The sequence below is a fragment of the Pseudophryne corroboree genome, chromosome 4 (genome assembly GCF_028390025.1).
Source record: "Pseudophryne corroboree isolate aPseCor3 chromosome 4, aPseCor3.hap2, whole genome shotgun sequence".
NCBI lineage: Eukaryota > Metazoa > Chordata > Amphibia > Anura > Myobatrachidae > Pseudophryne > Pseudophryne corroboree.
The window spans coordinates 16,420,725-16,445,622 of NC_086447.1; the positions used below are offsets into that span (position 1 = coordinate 16,420,725).

Sequence of the window (24,898 nt, forward strand, 5' to 3'; positions counted from 1 at the left end):
TTTCACATTAAACAGATTCCCACTTGAGAAAGCAGCAAGGATGCAGTGAGGTTTATGTTTCCTGGTGTCAACCTGTATTATTTCAGTGGACATTGTAATGAGGATGCATCTTGCTGCCTTTCCAATGAAGCAAGTTTTAATCAGTAATAGGTGAAAAACCATTCCTACAAAGGTGTTAATCAGAGACTTGGCTTTGTGGACACTTTTCAGAGAGCAAATGTGTTAGCATAAAAATAAAGCCATAAAATGGAGAGCTGATTAATCACTCAATTGGATTTCTCTGCCTGCATAATTTTTTTTCTCTGCAACCCCATGCTAAATTGTGCTTCCTGTTTTTTATAAAATGACTTAATCAAATCTGACTGCATCAGAGAAGGCCAGGTACCCTACACTATAAGAGGTGGTTTGAAATTTTGACTTGTCTACTTAAAGATCACCAAGATTTGATCACACGGTCAGTTACGTCCCTGGGTGGGATTGAATCACCAACCTTTCGGTTAACAGCCGAATGCGCTTACCGATTGCGCAACAGAGACAGCTTGCAAAAGCATGTACTGACAAAGGCTAAAAAGCATTCATCTAGAAAGTTTCCTAGAAAAAGGTTAAAAAGGCAATAATCTGGAGAGTTTTGCAAGATTTTTCTTCTATTGACCAACGAAGAAACACATTGGTACTTTCACATGATGCATGAGTACTTCAGGATCTCTTACACTTACATGAGCAGCAGAGTGGCGCAGCGGAAGCGTGCTGGTCCCTTAACCCAGAGGTCGATGGATCGAAACCATCCTCTGCTATGTGCACTTATTTTTTTGTTAATTAAATTCTTCCAAAACTGGGATTGATATTTTGACTCTTTTATTTTTACTTAAAGTACAATAGCTTTTAACATTTTAATTTGCTTTAATAGTATATTGACAGCATTGTTTTCTTTCAGAAATCCACTTAATTTTCTTTACCCTATTACTGAAATGGTAATTGACAAAAACAAGCTACATTGTCACCAGAAGAGCAATGCAAAATGTACAATTGATATTTCAAAATCATCTTTCCAGCTTGAATTTCAATGATGCATTGGGGCAATGATTTTGTGAGAAACATCTTCACCCTTAAATAAAGATTTTCTTAACTTCTTACCTGTGTGCTGATTAGATATCACCTGGTTTTCACATTAAACAGATTCCCACTTGAGAAAGCAGCAAGGAAGCAGTGAGGTTTATGTTTCCTGGTGTCAACCTGTATTATTTCAGTGGACATTGTAATGAGGATACATCTTGCTGCCTTTCCAATGAAGCAAGTTTTAATCAGTAATAGGTGAAAAACCATTCCTACAAAGGTGTTAATCAGAGACTTGGCTTTGTGGACACTTTTCAGAGAGTAAATGTGTTAGCATAAAAATAAAGCCATAAAATGGAGAGCTGATTAATCACTCAATTGGATTTCTCTGCCTGCATAATTTTTTTTCTCTGCAACCCCATGCTAAATTTTGCTTCCTGTTTTTTATAAAATGACTTAATCAAATCTGACTGCATCAGAGAAGGCCAGGTACCCTACACTATAAGAGGTGGTTTGAAATTTTGACTTGTCTACTTAAAGATCACCAAAATTTGATCACACGGTCAATAACATCCCTGGGTGGGATTGAACCACCAACCTTTAGGTTAACAGCCGAATGCGCTTACCGATTGCACCACAGAGACAGCTTGCAAAAGCATGTACTGACAAAGGCTAAAAAGCATTCATCTAGAAAGTTTCCTAGAAAAAGGTTAAAAAGGCAATAATCTGGAGAGTTTTGCAAGATTTTTCTTCCATTGACCAACGAAGAAACACATTGGTACTTTCACATGATGAGTGAGTACTTCAGGATCTCTTACACTTACATGAGCAGCAGAGTGGTGCAGCGGAAGCATGCTGGGCCCATAACCCAGAGGTCGATGGATCGAAACCATCCTCTGCTATGTGCACTTATTTTTTTGTTAATTAAATTCTTCCAAAACTGGGATTGATATTTTGACTCTTTTATTTTTACTTAAAGTACAATAACTTTTAACATTTTAATTTGTTTTAATAGTATATTGACAGCATTGTTTTCTTTCAGAAATCCACTTAATTTTCTTTACCCTATTACTGAAATGGTAATTGACAAAAACAAGCTACATTGTCACCAGAAGAGCAATGCAAAATGTACAATTGATATTTCAAAATCATCTTTCCAGCTTGAATTTCAATGATGCATTGGGGCAACGATTTTGTGAGAAACATCTTCACCCTTAAATAAAGATTTTCTTAACTTCTTACCTGTGTGCTGATTAGATATCACCTGGTTTTCACATCAAACAGTTTCCCACTTGAGAAAGCAGCAAGGATGCAGTGAGGTTTATGTTTCCTGGTGTCAACCTGTATTATTTCAGTGGACATTGTAATGAGGATGCATCTTGCTGCCTTTCCAATGAAGCAACTTTTAATCAGTAATAGGTGAAAAACCATTCCTACAAAGGTGTTAATCAGAGACTTGGCTTTGTGGACACTTTTCAAAGAGCAAATGTGTTAGCATAAAAATAAAGCCATAAAATGTAGAGCTGATTAATCACTCAATTGGATTTCTCTGCCTGCATAATTTTTTTTCTCTGCAACCCCATGCTAAATTGTGCTTCCTGTTTTTTATAAAATGACTTAATCAAATCTGACTCTGATTGCATCAGAGAAGGCCAGGTACCCTACACTATAAGAGGTGGTTTGAAATTTTGACTTGTCTACTTAAAGATCACCAAAATTTGATCACACGGTCAATAACATCCCTGGGTGGGATTGAACCACCAACCTTTAGATTAACAGCCGAATGCGCTAAACGATTGCGCCACAGAGACAGCTTGCAAAGGTATGTACTGACAAAGGCTAAAAAGCATTCATCTAGAAAGTTTCCTAGAAAAAGGTTAAAAAGGCAATAATCTGGAGAGTTTTGCAAGATTTTTCTTCCATTGATCAACGAAGAAACACATTGGTACTTTCACATGATGAGTGAGTACTTCAGGATCTCTTACACTTACATGAGCAGCAGAGTGGCGCAGCGGAAGCGTGCTGGGCCCATAACCCAGAGGTCGATGGATCGAAACCATCCTCTGCTATATGCACTTATTTTTTTGTTAATTAAATTCTTCCAAAACTGGGATAGATATTTTGACTCTTTTATTTTTACTTAAAGTACAATAACTTTTAACATTTTAATTTTTTTTAATAGTATATTGACAGCATTGTTTTCTTTCAGAAATCCACTTAATTTTCTTTACCCTATTACTGAAATGGTAATTGACAAAAACAAGCTACATTGTCACCAGAAGAGCAATGCAAAATGTACAATTGATATTTCAAAATCATCTTTCCAGCTTGAATTTCAATGATGCATTGGGGCAACGATTTTGTGAGAACCATCTTCACCCTTAAATAAAGATTTTCTTAACTTCTTACCTGTGTGCTGATTAGATATCACCTGGTTTTCACATAAAACAGATTCCCACTTGAGAAAGCAGCAAGGATGCAGTGAGGTTTATGTTTCCTGGTGTCAACCTGTATTATTTCAGTGGACATTGTAATGAGGATGCATCTTGCTGCCTTTCCAATGAAGCAAGTTTTAATCAGTAATAGGTGAAAAACCATTCCTACAAAGGTGTTAATCAGAGACTTGGCTTTGTGGACACTTTTCAAAGAGCAAATGTGTTAGCATAAAAATAAAGCCATAAAATGGAGAGCTGATTAATCACTCAATTGGATTTCTCTGCCTGCATGATTTTTTTTCTCTGCAACCCCATGCTAAATTGTGCTTCCTGTTTTTTATAAAATGACTTAATCAAATCTGACTCTGATTGCATCAGAGAAGGCCAGGTACCCTACACTATAAGAGGTGGTTTGAAATTTTGACTTGTCTACTTAAAGATCACCAAAATTTGATCACAAGGTCAATAACATCCCTGGGTGGGATTGAACCACCAACCTTTAGGTTAACAGCCGAATGCGCTTACCGATTGCGCCATAGAGACAGCTTGCAAAAGCATGTACTGACAAAGGCTAGAAAGCATTCATCTAGAAAGTTTCCTAGAAAAAGGTTAAAAAGGCAATAATCTGGAGAGTTTTGCAAGATTTTTCTTCCATTGACCAACGAAGAAACACATTGGTACTTTCACATGATGAGTGAGTACTTCAGGATCTCTGACACTAACATGAGCAGCAGAGTGGCGCAGCAGAAGCGTGCTTGGCTCATGACCCAGAGGTCGATGGATTGAAACCATCCTCTGCTATGTGCGCTTATTTTTTTGTTAATTAAATTCTCCCAAAACTGGGATTGATATTTTGACTCTTTTATTTTTACTGAAAGTACAATAACTTTTAACATTTTAATTTATTTTAATAGTATATTGACAGCATTGTTTTCTTTCAGAAATCCACTTAATTTTCTTTACCCTATTACTGAAATGGTAATTGACAAAAACAAGCTACATTGTCACCAGAAGAGCAATGCAAAATGTACAATTGATATTTCAAAATCATCTTTCCAGCTTGAATTTCAATGATGCATTGGGGCAACGATTTTGTGAGAAACATCTTCACCCTTAAAGAAAGATTTTCTTAACTTCTTACCTGTGTGCTGATTAGATATCACCTGGTTTTCACATTAAACAGATTCCCACTTGAGAAAGCAGCAAGGATGCAGTGAGGTTTATGTTTCCTGGTGTCAACCTGTATTATTTCAGTGGACATTGTAATGAGGATGCATCTTGCTGCCTTTCCAATGAAGCAAGTTTTAATCAGTAATAGGTGAAAAACCATTCCTACAAAGGTGTTAATCAGAGACTTGGCTTTGTGGACACTTTTCAGAGAGCAAATGTGTTAGCATAAAAATAAAGCCATAAAATGGAGAGCTGATAAATCACTCAATTGGATTTCTCTGCCTGCATAATTTTTTTCTCTGCAACCCCATGCTAAATTGTGCTTCCTGTTTTTTATAAAATGACTTAATCAAATCTGACTCTGATTGCATCAGAGAAGGCCAGATACCCTACACTATAAGAGGCGGTTTGAAATTTTGACTTGTCTACTTAAAGATCACCAAAATTTGATCACACGGTCAATTACGTCCCTGGGTGGGATTGAACCACCAACCTTTCAGTTAACAGCCGAACGCGCTAACAGATTGCACCACAGAGACAGCTTGCAAAAGCATGTACTGACAAAGGCTAAAAAGCATTCATCTAGAAAGTTTCCTAGAAAAAGGTTAAAAAGGCAATAATCTGGAGAGTTTTGCAAGATTTTTCTTCCATTGACCAACGAAGAAACACATTGGTACTTTCACATGATGAGTGAGTACTTCAGGATCTCTGACACTAACATGAGCAGCAGAGTGGCGCAGCGGAAGCGTGCTGGGCCCATAACCCAGAGGTCGATTGATCGAAACCATCCTCTGCTATGTGCACTTAATTTTTTATTAATTAAATTCTTCCAAAACTGGGATTGATATTTTGACTCTTTTATTTTTACTTAAAGTACAATAACTTTTAACATTTTAATTTGTTTTAATAGTATATTGACAGCATTGTTTTCTTTCAGAAATCCACTTAATTTTCTTTACCCTATTACTGAAATGGTAATTGACAAAAACAAGCTACATTGTCACCAGAAGAGCAATGCAAAATGTACAATTGATATTTCAAAATCATCTTTCCAGCTTGAATTTCAATGATGCATTGGGGCAACGATTTTGTGAGAAACATCTTCACCCTTAAAGAAAGATTTTCTTAACTTCTTACCTGTGTGCTGATTAGATATCACCTGGTTTTCACATTAAACATATTCCCACTTGAGAAAGCAGCAAGGATGCAGTGAGATTTATGTTTCCTGGTGTCAACCTGTATTATTTCAGTGGACATTGTAATGAGGATGCATCTTGCTGCCTTTCCAATGAAGCAAGTTTTAATTAGTAATAGGTGAAAAACCATTCCTGCAAAGGTGTTAATCAGAGACTTGGCTTTGTGGACACTTTTCAAAGAGCAAATGTGTTAGCATAAAAATAAAGCCATAAAATGGAGAGCTGATTAATCACTCAATTGGATTTCTCTGCCTGCATAATTTTTTTTCTCTGCAACCCCATGCTAAATTGTGCTTTCTGTTTTTTTATAAAATGACTTAATCAAATCTGATTGCATCAGAGAAGGCCAGGTACCCTACACTATAAGAGGTGGTTTGAAATTTTGACTTGTCTACTTAAAGATCACCAAAATTTGATCACACGGTCAATAACATCCCTGGGTGGGATTTAACCACCAACCTTTAGGTTAACAGCCGAATGCGCTTACCGATTGCACCACAAAGACAGCTTGCAAAAGCATGTACTGACAAAGGCTAAAAAGCATTCATCTAGAAAGTTTCCTAGAAAAAGGTTAAAAAGGCAATAATCTGGAGAGTTTTGCAAGATTTTTCTTCCATTGACCAACAAAGAAACACATTGGTACTTTCACAAGATGAGTGAGTACTTCAGGATCTCTCACACTTACATGAGCAGCAGAGTGGCGCAGCGGAAGCGTGCTGGGCCCATAACCCAGAGGTTGATGGATTGAAACCATCCTCTGCTATGTGCACTTATTTTTTTGTTAATTAATAAGAGGTGGTTTGAAATTTTGACTTGTCTACTTAAAGATCAGCAAAATTTGATCACAAGGTCAATTACGTCCCTGGGTGGTATTGAACCACCAGCCTTTCGGTTAACAGCCGAATGCGCTAATCGATTGCACCACAGAGACAACTTGCAAAAGCATGTACTAACAAAGGCTAAAAAGCATTCATCTAGAAAGTTTCCTAGAAAAAGGTTAAAAAGGCAATAATCTGGAGAGTTTTGCAAGATTTTTCTTCCATTGACCAACGAAGAAACACATTGGTACTTTCACATGATGAGTGAGTACTTCAGGATCTCCGACACTTACATGAGCAGCAGAGTGGCGCAGCGGAAGCGTGCTGGGCCCATAACCCATAGGTCGGTGGATCGAAACCATACTCTGCTATGTGCACTTATTTTTTGGTTAATTAAATTCTTCCAAAACTGGAATTGATATTTTGACTCTTTTATTTTTACTTAAAGTACAATAACTTTTAACATTTTAATTTGTTTTAATAGTATATTGACAGCATTGTTTTCTTTCAGAAATCCACTTAATTTTCTTTACCCTATTACTGAAATGGTAATTGACAAAAACAAGCTACATTGTCACCAGAAGAGCAATGCAAAATGTACAATTAATATTTCAAAATCATCTTTCCAGCTTGAATTTCAATGATGCATTGGGGCAACGATTTTGTGAGAAACATCTTCACCCTTAAAGAAAGATTTTCTTAACTTCATACCTGTGTGCTGATTAGATATCACCTGGTTTTCACATTAAACAGATTCCCACTTGAGAAAGCAGCAAGGATGCAGTGAGGTTTATGTTTCCTGGTGTCAACCTGTATTATTTCAGTGGACATTGTAATGAGGATGCATCTTGCTGCCTTTCCAATGAAGCAAGTTTTAATCAGTAATAGGTGAAAAACCATTCCTACAAAGGTGTTAATCAGAGACTTGGCTTTGTGGACACTTTTCAGAGAGCAAATGTGTTAGCATAAAAATAAAGCCATAAAATGGAGAGCTGATTAATCACTCAATTGGATTTCTCTGCCTGCATAATTTTTTTTCTCTGCAACCCCAATGCTAAATTGTGCTTCCTGTTTTTTATAAAATGACTTAATCAAATATGACTCTGATTGCATCAGAGAAGGCCAGGTACCCTACACCATAAAAGGTGGTTTGAAATTTTTACTTGTCTACTTAAAGATCACCAAAATTTGATCACAAGGTCAATTACGTCCCTGGGTGGGATTGAACCACCAACCTTTCGGTTAACAGCCGAATGCGCTAACCGATTGCACCACAGAGACAGCTTGCAAAAGCATCTACTGACAAAGGCTAAAAAGCATTCATCTAGAAAGTTTCCTAGAAAAAGGTTAAAAAGGCAATAATCTGGAGAGTTTTGCAAGATTTTTCTTCCATTGACCAACGAAGAAACACATTGGTACTTTCACATGATGAGTGAGTACTTCAGGATCTCTGACACTTATGTGAGCAGCAGAGTGGCGCAGCGGAAGCGTGCTGGGCCCATAACCCAGAGGTCGGTGTATCGAAACCATCCTTTGCTATGTGCACTTATTTTTTTGTTAATTAAATTCTTCCAAAACTGGAATTGATATTTTGACTATTTTATTTTTACTTAAAGTACAATAACTTTTAACATTTTAATTTTTTTTAATAGTATATTGACAGTATTGTTTTCTTTCAGAAATCCACTTAATTTTCTTTACCCTATTACTGAAATGGTAATTGACAAAAACAAGCTACATTGTCATCAGAAGAGCAATGCAAAATGTACAATTGATATTTCAAAATCATCTTTCCAGCTTGAATTTCAATGATGCATTGGGGCAACGATTTTGTGAGAAACATCTTCACCCTTAAAGAAAGATTTTATTAACTTCTTACCTGTGTGCTGATTAAATATCACCTGGTTTTCACATTAAACAGATTCACACTTGAGAAAGCAGCAAGGATGCAGTGAGGTTTATGTTTCCTGGTGTCAAACTGTATTATTTCAGTGGACATTGTAATGAGGATGCATCTTGCTGCCTTTCCAATGAAGCAAGTTTTAATCAGTAATAGGTGAAAAACCATTCCTACAAAGGTGTTAATCAGAGACTTGCCTTTGTGGACACTTTTCAGAGAGCAAATGTGTTAGCATAAAAATAAAGCCATAAAATGGAGAGCTGATTAATCACTCAATTGGATTTCTCTGCCTGCATATTTTTTTTTCTCTGCAACCCCATGCTAAATTGTGCTTCCTGTTTTTATAAAATGACTTAATCAAATCTGACTCTGATTGCATCAGAGAAGGCCAGGTACCCTACACTATAAGAGGTGGTTTGAAATTTTGACTTGTCTACTTAAAGATCAGCAAAATTTGATCACAAGGTCAATTACGTCCCTGGGTGGTATTGAAACACCAGCCTTTCGGTTAACAGCCGAATGCGCTAACCGATTGCACCACAGAGACAACTTGCAAAAGCATGTACTAACAAAGGCTAAAAAGCATTCATCTAGAAAGTTTCCTAGAAAAAGGTTAAAAAGGCAATAATCTGGAGAGTTTTGCAAGATTTTTCGTCCATTGACCAACGAAGAAACACATTGGTACTTTCACATGATGAGTGAGTACTTCAGGATGTCTGAAACTTACGTGGGCAGCAGAGTGGCGCAGCGGAAGCGTGCTGGGCACATAAGCCAGAGGTCGGTGGATCGAAACCATCCTCTGCTATGTGCACTTATTTTTTTGTTAATTAAATTCTTCCAAAACTGGAATTGATATTTTGACTCTTTTATTTTTACTTAAAGTACAATAACTTTTAACATTTTAATTTGTTTTAATAGTATATTGACAGCATTGTTTTCTTTCAGAAATCCACTTAATTTTCTTTACCCTATTACTGAAATGGTAATTGACAAAAACAAGCTACATTGTCACCAGAAGAGCAATGCAAAATGTACAATTGATATTTCAAAATCATCTTTCCAGCTTGAATTTCAATGATGCATTGGGGCAACGATTTTGTGAGAAACATCTTCACCCTTAAAGAAAGATTTTCTTAACTTCTTACCTGTGTGCTGATTAGATATCACCTGGTTTTCACATTAAACAGATTCCCACTTGAGAAAGCAGTAAGGATGCAGTGAGGTTTATGTTTCCTGGTGTCAAACTGTATTATTTCAGTGGACATTGTAATGAGGATGCATCTTGCTGCCTTTCCAATGAAGCAAGTTTTAATCAGTAATAGGTGAAAAACCATTCCTACAAAGGTGTTAATCAGAGACTTGGCTTTGTGGACACTTTTCAGAGAGCAAATGTGTTAGCATAAAAATAAAGCCATAAAATGGAGAGCTGATTAATCACTCAATTGGATTTCTCTGCCTGCATAATTTTTTTTTCTCTGCAACCCCATGATAAATTGTGCTTCCTGTTTTTATAAAATGACTTAATCAAATCTGACTCTGATTGCATCAGAGAAGGCCAGGTACCCTACACTATAAGAGGTGGTTTGAAATTTTGACTTGTCTACTTAAAGATCACCAAAATTTGATCACAAGGTCAATTACTTCCCTGGGTGGGATTGAACCAACAACCTTTCGGTTAACAGCCGAATGCGCTAATCGATTGCACCACAGAGACAACTTGCAAAAGCATGTACTAACAAAGGCTAAAAAGCATTCATCTAGAAAGTTTCCTAGAAAAAGGTTAAAAAGGCAATAATCTGGAGAGTTTTGCAAGATTTTTCTTCCATTGACCAACGAAGAAACACATTGGTACTTTCACATGATGAGTGAGTACTTCAGGATCTCTGACACTTACATGAGAAGCAGAGTGGCGCAGCGGAAGCGTGCTGGGCCCATAACCCAGAGGCCGGTGGATCGAAACCATCCTCTGCTGTGTGCACTTATTTTTTTGTTAATTAAATTCTTCCAAAACTGGAATTGATATTTTGACTATTTTATTTTTACTTAAAGTACAATAACTTTTAACATTTTAATTTTTTTTAATAGTATATTGACAGTATTGTTTTCTTTCAGAAATCCACTTAATTTTCTTTACCCTATTACTGAAATGGTAATTGACAAAAACAAGCTACATTGTCATCAGAAGAGCAATGCAAAATGTACAATTGATATTTCAAAATCATCTTTCCAGCTTGAATTTCAATGATGCATTGGGGCAACGATTTTGTGAGAAACATCTTCACCCTTAAAGAAAGATTTTCTTAACTTCTTACCTGTGTGCTGATTAGATATCACCTGGTTTTCACATTAAACAGATTCACACTTGAGAAAGCAGCAAGGATGCAGTGAGGTTTATGTTTCCTGGTGTCAAACTGTATTATTTCAGTGGACATTGTAATGAGGATGCATCTTGCTGCCTTTCCAATGAAGCAAGTTTTAATCAGTAATAGGTGAAAAACCATTCCTACAAAGGTGTTAATCAGAGACTTGCCTTTGTGGACACTTTTCAGAGAGCAAATGTGTTAGCATAAAAATAAAGCCATAAAATGGAGAGCTGATTAATCACTCAATTGGATTTCTCTGCCTGCATATTTTTTTTTCTCTGCAACCCCATGCTAAATTGTGCTTCCTGTTTTTATAAAATGACTTAATCAAATCTGACTCTGATTGCATCAGAGAAGGCCAGGTACCCTACACTATAAGAGGTGGTTTGAAATTTTGACTTGTCTACTTAAAGATCAGCAAAATTTGATCACAAGGTCAATTACGTCCCTGGGTGGTATTGAAACACCAGCCTTTCGGTTAACAGCCGAATGCGCTAACCGATTGCACCACAGAGACAACTTGCAAAAGCATGTACTAACAAAGGCTAAAAAGCATTCATCTAGAAAGTTTCCTAGAAAAAGGATAAAAAGGCAATAATCTGGAGAGTTTTGCAAGATTTTTCGTCCATTGACCAACGAAGAAACACATTGGTACTTTCACATGATGAGTGAGTACTTCAGGATGTCTGAAACTTACGTGGGCAGCAGAGTGGCGCAGCGGAAGCGTGCTGGGCACATAAGCCAGAGGTCGGTGGATCGAAACCATCCTCTGCTATGTGCACTTATTTTTTTGTTAATTAAATTCTTCCAAAACTGGAATTGATATTTTGACTCTTTTATTTTTACTTAAAGTACAATAACTTTTAACATTTTAATTTGTTTTAATAGTATATTGACAGCATTGTTTTCTTTCAGAAATCCACTTAATTTTCTTTACCCTATTACTGAAATGGTAATTGACAAAAACAAGCTACATTGTCACCAGAAGAGCAATGCAAAATGTACAATTGATATTTCAAAATCATCTTTCCAGCTTGAATTTCAATGATGCATTGGGGCAACGATTTTGTGAGAAACATCTTCACCCTTAAAGAAAGATTTTCTTAACTTCTTACCTGTGTGCTGATTAGATATCACCTGGTTTTCACATTAAACAGATTCCCACTTGAGAAAGCAGTAAGGATGCAGTGAGGTTTATGTTTCCTGGTGTCAAACTGTATTATTTCAGTGGACATTGTAATGAGGATGCATCTTGCTGCCTTTCCAATGAAGCAAGTTTTAATCAGTAATAGGTGAAAAACCATTCCTACAAAGGTGTTAATCAGAGACTTGGCTTTGTGGACACTTTTCAGAGAGCAAATGTGTTAGCATAAAAATAAAGCCATAAAATGGAGAGCTGATTAATCACTCAATTGGATTTCTCTGCCTGCATAATTTTTTTTTCTCTGCAACCCCATGATAAATTGTGCTTCCTGTTTTTATAAAATGACTTAATCAAATCTGACTCTGATTGCATCAGAGAAGGCCAGGTACCCTACACTATAAGAGGTGGTTTGAAATTTTGACTTGTCTACTTAAAGATCACCAAAATTTGATCACAAGGTCAATTACTTCCCTGGGTGGGATTGAACCAACAACCTTTCGGTTAACAGCCGAATGCGCTAATCGATTGCACCACAGAGACAACTTGCAAAAGCATGTACTAACAAAGGCTAAAAAGCATTCATCTAGAAAGTTTCCTAGAAAAAGGTTAAAAAGGCAATAATCTGGAGAGTTTTGCAAGATTTTTCTTCCATTGACCAACGAAGAAACACATTGGTACTTTCACATGATGAGTGAGTACTTCAGGATCTCTGACACTTACATGAGAAGCAGAGTGGCGCAGCGGAAGCGTGCTGGGCCCATAACCCAGAGGCCGGTGGATCGAAACCATCCTCTGCTGTGTGCACTTATTTTTTTGTTAATTAAATTCTTCCAAAACTGGAATTGATATTTTGACTATTTTATTTTTACTTAAAGTACAATAACTTTTAACATTTTAATTTTTTTTAATAGTATATTGACAGTATTGTTTTCTTTCAGAAATCCACTTAATTTTCTTTACCCTATTACTGAAATGGTAATTGACAAAAACAAGCTACATTGTCATCAGAAGAGCAATGCAAAATGTACAATTGATATTTCAAAATCATCTTTCCAGCTTGAATTTCAATGATGCATTGGGGCAACGATTTTGTGAGAAACATCTTCACCCTTAAAGAAAGATTTTCTTAACTTCTTACCTGTGTGCTGATTAGATATCACCTGGTTTTCACATTAAACAGATTCACACTTGAGAAAGCAGCAAGGATGCAGTGAGGTTTATGTTTCCTGGTGTCAAACTGTATTATTTCAGTGGACATTGTAATGAGGATGCATCTTGCTGCCTTTCCAATGAAGCAAGTTTTAATCAGTAATAGGTGAAAAACCATTCCTACAAAGGTGTTAATCAGAGACTTGCCTTTGTGGACACTTTTCAGAGAGCAAATGTGTTAGCATAAAAATAAAGCCATAAAATGGAGAGCTGATTAATCACTCAATTGGATTTCTCTGCCTGCATATTTTTTTTTCTCTGCAACCCCATGCTAAATTGTGCTTCCTGTTTTTATAAAATGACTTAATCAAATCTGACTCTGATTGCATCAGAGAAGGCCAGGTACCCTACACTATAAGAGGTGGTTTGAAATTTTGACTTGTCTACTTAAAGATCAGCAAAATTTGATCACAAGGTCAATTACGTCCCTGGGTGGTATTGAAACACCAGCCTTTCGGTTAACAGCCGAATGCGCTAACCGATTGCACCACAGAGACAACTTGCAAAAGCATGTACTAACAAAGGCTAAAAAGCATTCATCTAGAAAGTTTCCTAGAAAAAGGATAAAAAGGCAATAATCTGGAGAGTTTTGCAAGATTTTTCGTCCATTGACCAACGAAGAAACACATTGGTACTTTCACATGATGAGTGAGTACTTCAGGATGTCTGAAACTTACGTGGGCAGCAGAGTGGCGCAGCGGAAGCGTGCTGGGCACATAAGCCAGAGGTCGGTGGATCGAAACCATCCTCTGCTATGTGCACTTATTTTTTTGTTAATTAAATTCTTCCAAAACTGGAATTGATATTTTGACTCTTTTATTTTTACTTAAAGTACAATAACTTTTAACATTTTAATTTGTTTTAATAGTATATTGACAGCATTGTTTTCTTTCAGAAATCCACTTAATTTTCTTTACCCTATTACTGAAATGGTAATTGACAAAAACAAGCTACATTGTCACCAGAAGAGCAATGCAAAATGTACAATTGATATTTCAAAATCATCTTTCCAGCTTGAATTTCAATGATGCATTGGGGCAACGATTTTGTGAGAAACATCTTCACCCTTAAAGAAAGATTTTCTTAACTTCTTACCTGTGTGCTGATTAGATATCACCTGGTTTTCACATTAAACAGATTCCCACTTGAGAAAGCAGTAAGGATGCAGTGAGGTTTATGTTTCCTGGTGTCAAACTGTATTATTTCAGTGGACATTGTAATGAGGATGCATCTTGCTGCCTTTCCAATGAAGCAAGTTTTAATAAGTAATAGGTGAAAAACCATTCCTACAAAGGTGTTAATCAGAGACTTGCCTTTGTGGACACTTTTCAGAGAGCAAATGTGTTAGCATAAAAATAAAGCCATAAAATGGAGAGCTGATTTATCACTCAATTGGATTTCTCTGCCTGCATATTTTTTTTTCTCTGCAACCCCATGATAAATTGTGCTTCCTGTTTTTATAAAATGACTTAATCAAATCTGACTCTGATTGCATCAGAGAAGGCCAGGTACCCTACACTATAAGAGGTGGTTTGAAATTTTGACTTGTCTACTTAAAGATCACCAAAATTTGATCACAAGGTCAATTACTTCCCTGGGTGGGATTGAACCAACAACCTTTCGGTTAACAGCCGAATGCGCTAACCGATTGCACCACAGAGACAGCTTGCAAAAGCATCTACTGACAAAGGCTAAAAAGCATTCATCTAGAAAGTTTCCTAGAAAAAGGTTAAAAAGGCAATAATCTGGAGAGTTTTGCAAGATTTTTCTTCCATTGACCAACGAAGAAACACATTGGTACTTTCACATGATGAGTGAGTACTTCAGGATCTCTGACACTTACATGAGCAGCAGAGTGGCGCAGCGGAAGCGTGCTGGGCCCATAACCCAGAGGTCGGTGGATCGAAACCATCCTCTGCTATGTGCACTTATTTTTTTGTTAATTAAATTCTTCCAAAACTGGAATTGATATTTTGACTCTTTTATTTTTACTTAAAGTACAATAACTTTTAACATTTTAATTTGTTTTAATAGTATATTGACAGCATTGTTTTCTTTCAGAAATCCACTTAATTTTCTTTACCCTATTACTGAAATGGTAATTGACAAAAACAAGCTACATTGTCACCAGAAGAGCAATGCAAAATGTACAATTGATATTTCAAAATCATCTTTCCAGCTTGAATTTCAATGATGCATTGGGGCAACGATTTTGTGAGAAACATCTTCACCCTTAAAGAAAGATTTTCTTAACTTCTTACCTGTGTGCTGATTAGATATCACCTGGTTTTCACATTAAACAGATTCCCACTTGAGAAAGCAGCAAGGATGCAGTGAGGTTTATGTTTCCTGGTGCCAACCTGTATTATTTCAGTGGACATTGTAATGAGGATGCATCTTGCTGCCTTTCCAATGAAGCAAGTTTTAATCAGTAATAGGTGAAAAACCATTCCTACAAAGGTGTTAATCAGAGACTTGGCTTTGTGGACACTTTTCAGAGAGCAAATGTGTTAGCATAAAAATAAAGCCATAAAATGGAGAGCTGATTAATCACTCAATTGGATTTCTCTGCCTGCATAATTTTTTTTCTCTGCAACCCCATGCTAAATTGTGCTTCCTGTTTTTTATAAAATGACTTAATCAAATCTGACTCTGATTGCATCAGAGAAGGCCAGGTACCCTACACTATAAGAGGTGGTTTAAAATTTTGACTTGTCTACTTAAAGATCACCAAAATTTGACCACAAGGTCAATTACGTCCCTGGGTGGGATTGAACCACCAACCTTTCGGTTAACAGCCGAATGCGCTAACCGATTGCGCCACAGAGACAGCTTGCAAAAGCACGTGCTGACAAATGCAAAAAAGCATTCATCTAGAAAGTTTCCTAGAAAAAGGTTAAAAAGGCAATAATCTGGAGAGTTTTGCAAGATTTTTCTTCCATTGACCAACGAAGAAACACATTGGTACTTTCACATGATGAGTGAGTACTTCAGGATCTCTTATACTTACATGAGCAGCAGAGTGGCGCAGCGGAAGCGTGCTGGGCCCTTAACCCAGAGGCTGGTGGATCGAAACCATCCTCTGCTATGTGCACTTATTTTTTTGTTAATTAAATTCTTCCAAAACTGGAATTGATATTTTGACTATTTTATTTTTACTTAAAGTACAATAACTTTTAACATTTTAATTTGTTTTAATAGTATATTGACAGCATTGTTTTCTTTCAGAAATCCACTTAATTTTCTTTACCCTATTACTGAAATGGTAATTGACAAAAACAAGCTACATTGTCACCAGAAGAGCAATGCAAAATGTACAATTGATATTTCAAAATCATCTTTCCAGCTTGAATTTCAATGATGCATTGGGGCAACGATTTTGTGAGAAACATCTTCACCCTTAAAGAAAGATTTTATTAACTTCTTACCTGTGTGCTGATTAGATATCACCTGGTTTTCACATTAAACAGATTCCCACTTGAGAAAGCAGCAAGGATGCAGTGAGGTTTATGTTTCCTGGTGTCAACCTGTATTATTTCAGTGGACATTGTAATGAGGATGCATCTTGCTGCCTTTCCAATGAAGCACGTTTTAATCAGTAATAGGTGAAAAAACATTCCAACAAAGGTGTTAATCAGAGACTTGGCTTTGTGGACACTTTTCAGAGAGCAAATGTGTTAGCATAAAAATAAAGCCATAAAATGGAGAGCTGATTAATCACTCAATTGGATTTCTCTGCCTGCATATTTTTTTTTCTCTGCAACCCCATGCTAAATTGTGCTTCCTGTTTTTTATAAAATGACTTAATCAAATCTGACTCTGATTGCATCAGAGAAGGCCAGGTACCCTACACTATAAGAGGTGGTTTGAAATTTTGACTTGTCTACTTAAAGATCAGCAAAATTTGATCACAAGGTCAATTACGTCCCTGGGTGGTATTGAACCACCAGCCTTTCGGTTAACAGCCGAATGCGCTAATCGATTGCACCACAGAGACAACTTGCAAAAGCATGTACTAACAAAGGCTAAAAAGCATTCATCTAGAAAGTTTCCTAGAAAAAGGTTAAAAAGGCAATAATCTGGAGAGTTTTGCAAGATTTTTCTTCCATTGACCAACGAAGAAACACATTGGTACTTTCACATGATGAGTGAGTACTTCAGGATCTCTGACACTTACATGAGCAGCAGAGTGGCGCAGCGGAAGCGTGATGGGCCCATAACCCAGAGGTCGGTGGATCGAAACCATCCTCTGCTATGTGCACTTATTTTTTTGTTAATTAAATTCTTCCAAAACTGGAATTGATATTTTGACTCTTTTATTTTTACTTAAAGTACAATAACTTTTAACATTTTAATTTGTTTTAATAGTATATTGACAGCATTGTTTTCTTTCAGAAATCCACTTAATTTTCTTTACCCTATTACTGAAATGGTAATTGACAAAAACAAGCTACATTGTCACCAGAAGAGCAATGCAAAATGTACAATTGATATTTCAAAATCATCTTTCCAGCTTGAATTTCAATGATGCATTGGGGCAACGATTTTGTGAGAAACATCTTCACCCTTAAAGAAAGATTTTATTAACTTCTTACCTGTGTGCTGATTAGATATCACCTGGTTTTCACATTAAACAGATTCCCACTTGAGAAAGCAGCAAGGATGCAGTGAGGTTTATGTTTCCTGGTGTCAACCTGTATTATTTCAGTGGACATTGTAATGAGGATGCATCTTGCTGCCTTTCCAATGAAGCACGTTTTAATCAGTAATAGGTGAAAAAACATTCCAACAAAGGTGTTAATCAGAGACTTGGCTTTGTGGACACTTTTCAGAGAGCAAATGTGTTAGCATAAAAATAAAGCCATAAAATGGAGAGCTGATTAATCACTCAATTGGATTTCTCTGCCTGCATATTTTTTTTTCTCTGCAACCCCATGCTAAATTGTGCTTCCTGTTTTTTATAAAATGACTTAATCAAATCTGACTCTGATTGCATCAGAGAAGGCCAGGTACCCTACACTATAAGAGGTGGTTTGAAATTTTGACTTGTCTACTTAAAGATCAGCAAAATTTGATCACAAGGTCAATTACGTCCCTGGGTGGTATTGAACCACCAGCCTTTCGGTTAACAGCCGAATGCGCTAATCGATTGCACCACAGAGACAACTTGCAAAAGCATGTACTAACAAAGGCTAAAAAGCATTCATCTAGAAAGTTTCCTAGAAAAAGGTTAAAAAGGCAATAATCTGGAGAGTTTTGCAAGATTTTTCTTCCATTGACCAACGAAGAAACACATTGGTACTTTCACATGATGAGTGAGTACTTCAGGATCTCTGACACTTACATGAGCAGCAGAGTGGCGCAGCGGAAGCGTGATGGGCCCATAACCCAGAGGTCGGTGGATCGAAACCATCCTCTGCTATGTGCACTTATTTTTTTGTTAATTAAATTCTTCCAAAACTGGAATTGATATTTTGACTCTTTTATTTTTACTTAAAGTACAATAACTTTTAACATTTTAATTTGTTTTAATAGTATATTGACAGCATTGTTTTCTTTCAGAAATCCACTTAATTTTCTTTACCCTATTACTGAAATGGTAATTGACAAAAACAAGCTACATTGTCACCAGAAGAGCAATGCAAAATGTACAATTGATATTTCAAAATCATCTTTCCAGCTTGAATTTCAATGATGCATTGGGGCAACGATTTTGTGAGAAACATCTTCACCCTTAAAGAAAGATTTTATTAACTTCTTACCTGTGTGCTGATTAGATATCACCTGGTTTTCACATTAAACAGATTCCCACTTGAGAAAGCAGCAAGGATGCAGTGAGGTTTATGTTTCCTGGTGTCAACCTGTATTATTTCAGTGGACATTGTAATGAGGATGCATCTTGCTGCCTTTCCAATGAAGCACGTTTTAATCAGTAATAGGTGAAAAAACATTCTAACAAAGGTGTTAATCAGAGACTTGGCTTTGTGGACACTTTTCAGAGAGCAAATGTGTTAGCATAAAAATAAAGCCATAAAATGGAGAGCTGATTAATCACTCAATTGGATTTCTCTGCCTGCATATTTTTTTTTCTCTGCAACCCCATGCTAAATTGTGCTTCCTGTTTTTTATAAAATGACTTAATCAAATCTGACTCTGATTGCATCAGAGAAGGCCAGGTACCCTACACTATAAGAGGTGGTTTGAAATTTTGACTTGTCTACTTAAAGATCAGCAAAATTTGATCACAAGGTCAATTACGTCCCTGGGTGGTATTGAACCACCAGCCTTTCGGTTAACAGCCGAATGCGCTAATCGATTGCACCACAGAGACAACTTGCAAAAGCATGTACTAACAAAGGCTAAAAAGCATTCATCTAGAAAGTTTCCTAGAAAAAGGTTAAAAAGGCAATAATCTGGAGAGTTTTGCAAGATTTTTCTTCCATTGACCAACGAAGAAACACATTGGTACTTTCACATGATGAGTGAGTACTTCAGGATCTCTGACACTTACATGAGCAGCAGAGTGGCGCAGCGGAAGCGTGATGGGCCCATAACCCAGAGGTCGGTGGATCGAAACCATCCTCTGCTATGTGCACTTATTTTTTTGTTAATTAAATTCTTCCAAAACTGGAATTGATATTTTGACTCTTTTATTTTTACTTAAAGTACAATAACTTTTAACATTTTAATTTGTTTTAATAGTATATTGACAGCATTGTTTTCTTTCAGAAATCCACTTAATTTTCTTTACCCTATTACTGAAATGGTAATTGACAAAAACAAGCTACATTGTCACCAGAAGAGCAATGCAAAATGTACAATTGATATTTCAAAATCATCTTTCCAGCTTGAATTTCAATGATGCATTGGGGCAACGATTTTGTGAGAAACATCTTCACCCTTAAAGAAAGATTTTCTTAACTTCTTACCTGTGTGCTGATTAGATATCACCTGGTTTTCACATTAAACAGATTCCCACTTGAGAAAGCAGCAAGGCTGCAGTGAGGTTTATGTTTCCTGGTGCCAACCTGTATTATTTCAGTGGACATTGTAATGAGGATGCATCTTGCTGCCTTTCCAATGAAGCAAGTTTTAATCAGTAATAGGTGAAAAACCATTCCTACAAAGGTGTTAATCAGAGACTTGGCTTTGTGGACACTTTTCAGAGAGCAAATGTGTTAGCATAAAAATAAAGCCATAAAATGGAGAGCTGATTAATCACTCAATTGGATTTCTCTGCCTGCATAATTTTTTTTCTCTGCAACCCCATGCTAAATTGTGCTTCCTGTTTTTTATAAAATGACTTAATCATATCTGACTCTGATTGCATCAGAGAAGGCCAGGTACCCTACACTATAAGAGGTGGTTTAAAATTTTGACTTGTCTACTTAAAGATCAGCAAAATTTGATCACAAGGTCAATTACGTCCCTGGGTGGGATTGAACCACCAACCTTTCGGTTAACAGCCGAATGCGCTAACCGATTGCGCCACAGAGACAGCTTGCAAAAGTATGTGCTGACAAATGCAAAAAAGCATTCATCTAGAAAGTTTCCTAGAAAAAGGTTAAAAAGGCAATAATCTGGAGAGTTTTGCAAGATTTTTCTTCCATTGACCAACGAAGAAACACATTGGTACTTTCACATGATGAGTGAGTACTTCAGGATCTCTTATACTTACATGAGCAGCAGAGTGGCGCAGCGGAAGCGTGCTGGGCCCATAACCCAGAGGCCGGTGGATCGAAACCATCCTCTGCTGTGTGCACTTATTTTTTTGTTAATTAAATTCTTCCAAAACTGGAATTGATATTTTGACTCTTTTATTTTTACTTAAAGTACAATAACTTTTAACATTTTAATTTTTTTTAATAGTATATTGACAGTATTGTTTTCTTTCAGAAATCCACTTAATTTTCTTTACCCTATTACTGAAATGGTAATTGACAAAAACAAGCTACATTGTCACCAGAAGAGCAATGCAAAATGTACAATTGATATTTCAAAATCATCTTTCCAGCTTGAATTTCAATGATGCATTGGGGCAACGATTTTGTGAGAAACATCTTCACCCTTAAAGAAAGATTTTATTAACTTCTTACCTGTGTGCTGATTAGATATCACCTGGTTTTCACATTAAACAGATTCCCACTTGAGAAAGCAGCAAGGATGCAGTGAGGTTTATGTTTCCTGGTGTCAACCTGTATTATTTCAGTGGACATTGTAATGAGGATGCATCTTGCTGCCTTTCCAATGAAGCACGTTTTAATCAGTAATAGGTGAAAAAACATTCCAACAAAGGTGTTAATCAGAGACTTGGCTTTGTGGACACTTTTCAGAGAGCAAATGTGTTAGCATAAAAATAAAGCCATAAAATGGAGAGCTGATTAATCACTCAATTGGATTTCTCTGCCTGCATATTTTTTTTTCTCTGCAACCCCATGCTAAATTGTGCTTCCTGTTTTTTATAAAATGACTTAATCAAATCTGACTCTGATTGCATCAGAGAAGGCCAGGTACCCTACACTATAAGAGGTGGTTTGAAATTTTGACTTGTCTACTTAAAGATCAGCAAAATTTGATCACAAGGTCAATTACGTCCCTGGGTGGTATTGAACCACCAGCCTTTCGGTTAACAGCCGAATGCGCTAATCGATTGCACCACAGAGACAACTTGCAAAAGCATGTACTAACAAAGGCTAAAAAGCATTCATCTAGAAAGTTTCCTAGAAAAAGGTTAAAAAGGCAATAATCTGGAGAGTTTTGCAAGATTTTTCTTCCATTGACCAACGAAGAAACACATTGGTACTTTCACATGATGAGTGAGTACTTCAGGATCTCTGACACTTACATGAGCAGCAGAGTGGCGCAGCGGAAGCGTGATGGGCCCATAACCCAGAGGTCGGTGGATCGAAACCATCCTCTGCTATGTGCACTTATTTTTTTGTTAATTAAATTCTTCCAAAACTGGAATTGATATTTTGACTCTTTTATTTTTACTTAAAGTACAATAACTTTTAACATTTTAATTTGTTTTAATAGTATATTGACAGCATTGTTTTCTTTCAGAAATCCACTTAATTTTCTTTACCCTATTACTGAAATGGTAATTGACAAAAACAAGCTACATTGTCACCAGAAGAGCAATGCAAAATGTACAATTGATATTTCAAAATCATCTTTCCAGCTTGAATTTCAATGATGCATTGGGGCAACGATTTTGTGAGAAACATCTTCACCCTTAAAGAAAGATTTTATTAACTTCTTACCTGTGTGCTGATTAGATATCACCTGGTTTTCACATTAAACAGATTCCCACTTGAGAAAGCAGCAAGGATGCAGTGAGGTTTATGTTTCCTGGTGTCAACCTGTATTATTTCAGTGGACATTGTAATGAGGATGCATCTTGCTGCCTTTCCAATGAAGCACGTTTTAATCAGTAATAGGTGAAAAAACATTCCAACAAAGGTGTTAATCAGAGACTTGGCTTTGTGGACACTTTTCAGAGAGCAAATGTGTTAGCATAAAAATAAAGCCATAAAATGGAGAGCTGATTAATCACTCAATTGGATTTCTCTGCCTGCATATTTTTTTTTCTCTGCAACCCCATGCTAAATTGTGCTTCCTGTTTTTTATAAAATGACTTAATCAAATCTGACTCTGATTGCATCAGAGAAGGCCAGGTACCCTACACTATAAGAGGTGGTTTGAAATTTTGACTTGTCTACTTAAAGATCAGCAAAATTTGATCACAAGGTCAATTACGTCCCTGGGTGGTATTGAACCACCAGCCTTTCGGTTAACAGCCGAATGCGCTAATCGATTGCACCACAGAGACAACTTGCAAAAGCATGTACTAACAAAGGCTAAAAAGCATTCATCTAGAAAGTTTCCTAGAAAAAGGTTAAAAAGGCAATAATCTGGAGAGTTTTGCAAGATTTTTCTTCCATTGACCAACGAAGAAACACATTGGTACTTTCACATGATGAGTGAGTACTTCAGGATCTCTGACACTTACATGAGCAGCAGAGTGGCGCAGCGGAAGCGTGATGGGCCCATAACCCAGAGGTCGGTGGATCGAAACCATCCTCTGCTATGTGCACTTATTTTTTTGTTAATTAAATTCTTCCAAAACTGGAATTGATATTTTGACTCTTTTATTTTTACTTAAAGTACAATAACTTTTAACATTTTAATTTGTTTTAATAGTATATTGACAGCATTGTTTTCTTTCAGAAATCCACTTAATTTTCTTTACCCTATTACTGAAATGGTAATTGACAAAAACAAGCTACATTGTCACCAGAAGAGCAATGCAAAATGTACAATTGATATTTCAAAATCATCTTTCCAGCTTGAATTTCAATGATGCATTGGGGCAACGATTTTGTGAGAAACATCTTCACCCTTAAAGAAAGATTTTCTTAACTTCTTACCTGTGTGCTGATTAGATATCACCTGGTTTTCACATTAAACAGATTCCCACTTGAGAAAGCAGCAAGGCTGCAGTGAGGTTTATGTTTCCTGGTGCCAACCTGTATTATTTCAGTGGACATTGTAATGAGGATGCATCTTGCTGCCTTTCCAATGAAGCAAGTTTTAATCAGTAATAGGTGAAAAACCATTCCTACAAAGGTGTTAATCAGAGACTTGGCTTTGTGGACACTTTTCAGAGAGCAAATGTGTTAGCATAAAAATAAAGCCATAAAATGGAGAGCTGATTAATCACTCAATTGGATTTCTCTGCCTGCATAATTTTTTTTCTCTGCAACCCCATGCTAAATTGTGCTTCCTGTTTTTTATAAAATGACTTAATCATATCTGACTCTGATTGCATCAGAGAAGGCCAGGTACCCTACACTATAAGAGGTGGTTTAAAATTTTGACTTGTCTACTTAAAGATCACCAAAATTTGATCACAAGGTCAATTACGTCCCTGGGTGGGATTGAACCACCAACCTTTCGGTTAACAGCCGAATGCGCTAACCGATTGCGCCACAGAGACAGCTTGCAAAAGTATGTGCTGACAAATGCAAAAAAGCATTCATCTAGAAAGTTTCCTAGAAAAAGGTTAAAAAGGCAATAATCTGGAGAGTTTTGCAAGATTTTTCTTCCATTGACCAACGAAGAAACACATTGGTACTTTCACATGATGAGTGAGTACTTCAGGATCTCTTATACTTACATGAGCAGCAGAGTGGCGCAGTGGAAGCGTGCTGGGCCCATAACCCAGAGGCCGGTGGATCGAAACCATCCTCTGCTGTGTGCACTTATTTTTTTGTTAATTAAATTCTTCCAAAACTGGAATTGATATTTTGACTTTTTTATTTTTACTTAAAGTACAATAACTTTTAACATTTTAATTTTTTTTAATAGTATATTGACAGTATTGTTTTCTTTCAGAAATCCACTTAATTTTCTTTACCCTATTACTGAAATGGTAATTGACAAAAACAAGCTACATTGTCACCAGAAGAGCAATGCAAAATGTACAATTGATATTTCAAAATCATCTTTCCAGCTTGAATTTCAATGATGCATTGGGGCAACGATTTTGTGAGAAACATCTTCACCCTTAAAGAAAGATTTTATTAACTTCTTACCTGTGTGCTGATT

The 24,898-nt window shown here is 36.6% G+C and overlaps 7 non-coding genes across 7 annotated transcripts; 3 read left to right on the forward strand and 4 right to left on the reverse strand.

Annotated features, from left to right (window-relative positions):
- Positions 1 to 1,883: 1,883 nt before the first annotated feature.
- On the forward strand, positions 1,884 to 1,955 carry TRNAM-CAU (transfer RNA methionine (anticodon CAU)). The gene has a single exon. It is a non-coding gene; the product is annotated as a tRNA-Met (tRNA).
- Positions 1,956 to 3,050: 1,095 nt separating this feature from the next.
- Positions 3,051 to 3,122, forward strand: TRNAM-CAU (transfer RNA methionine (anticodon CAU)). The gene has a single exon. It is a non-coding gene; the product is annotated as a tRNA-Met (tRNA).
- A 4,757-nt stretch (positions 3,123 to 7,879) lies between these two features.
- On the reverse strand, positions 7,880 to 7,953 carry TRNAN-GUU (transfer RNA asparagine (anticodon GUU)). The gene has a single exon. It is a non-coding gene; the product is annotated as a tRNA-Asn (tRNA).
- Positions 7,954 to 16,044: 8,091 nt separating this feature from the next.
- TRNAN-GUU (transfer RNA asparagine (anticodon GUU)) lies at positions 16,045 to 16,118 on the reverse strand. The gene has a single exon. It is a non-coding gene; the product is annotated as a tRNA-Asn (tRNA).
- Positions 16,119 to 20,712: 4,594 nt separating this feature from the next.
- TRNAN-GUU (transfer RNA asparagine (anticodon GUU)) lies at positions 20,713 to 20,786 on the reverse strand. Its single transcript has one exon. It is a non-coding gene; the product is annotated as a tRNA-Asn (tRNA).
- A 3,427-nt stretch (positions 20,787 to 24,213) lies between these two features.
- Positions 24,214 to 24,287, reverse strand: TRNAN-GUU (transfer RNA asparagine (anticodon GUU)). Its single transcript has one exon. It is a non-coding gene; the product is annotated as a tRNA-Asn (tRNA).
- Positions 24,288 to 24,473: 186 nt separating this feature from the next.
- On the forward strand, positions 24,474 to 24,545 carry TRNAM-CAU (transfer RNA methionine (anticodon CAU)). The gene has a single exon. It is a non-coding gene; the product is annotated as a tRNA-Met (tRNA).
- The last annotated feature ends 353 nt before the right edge of the window (positions 24,546 to 24,898 follow it).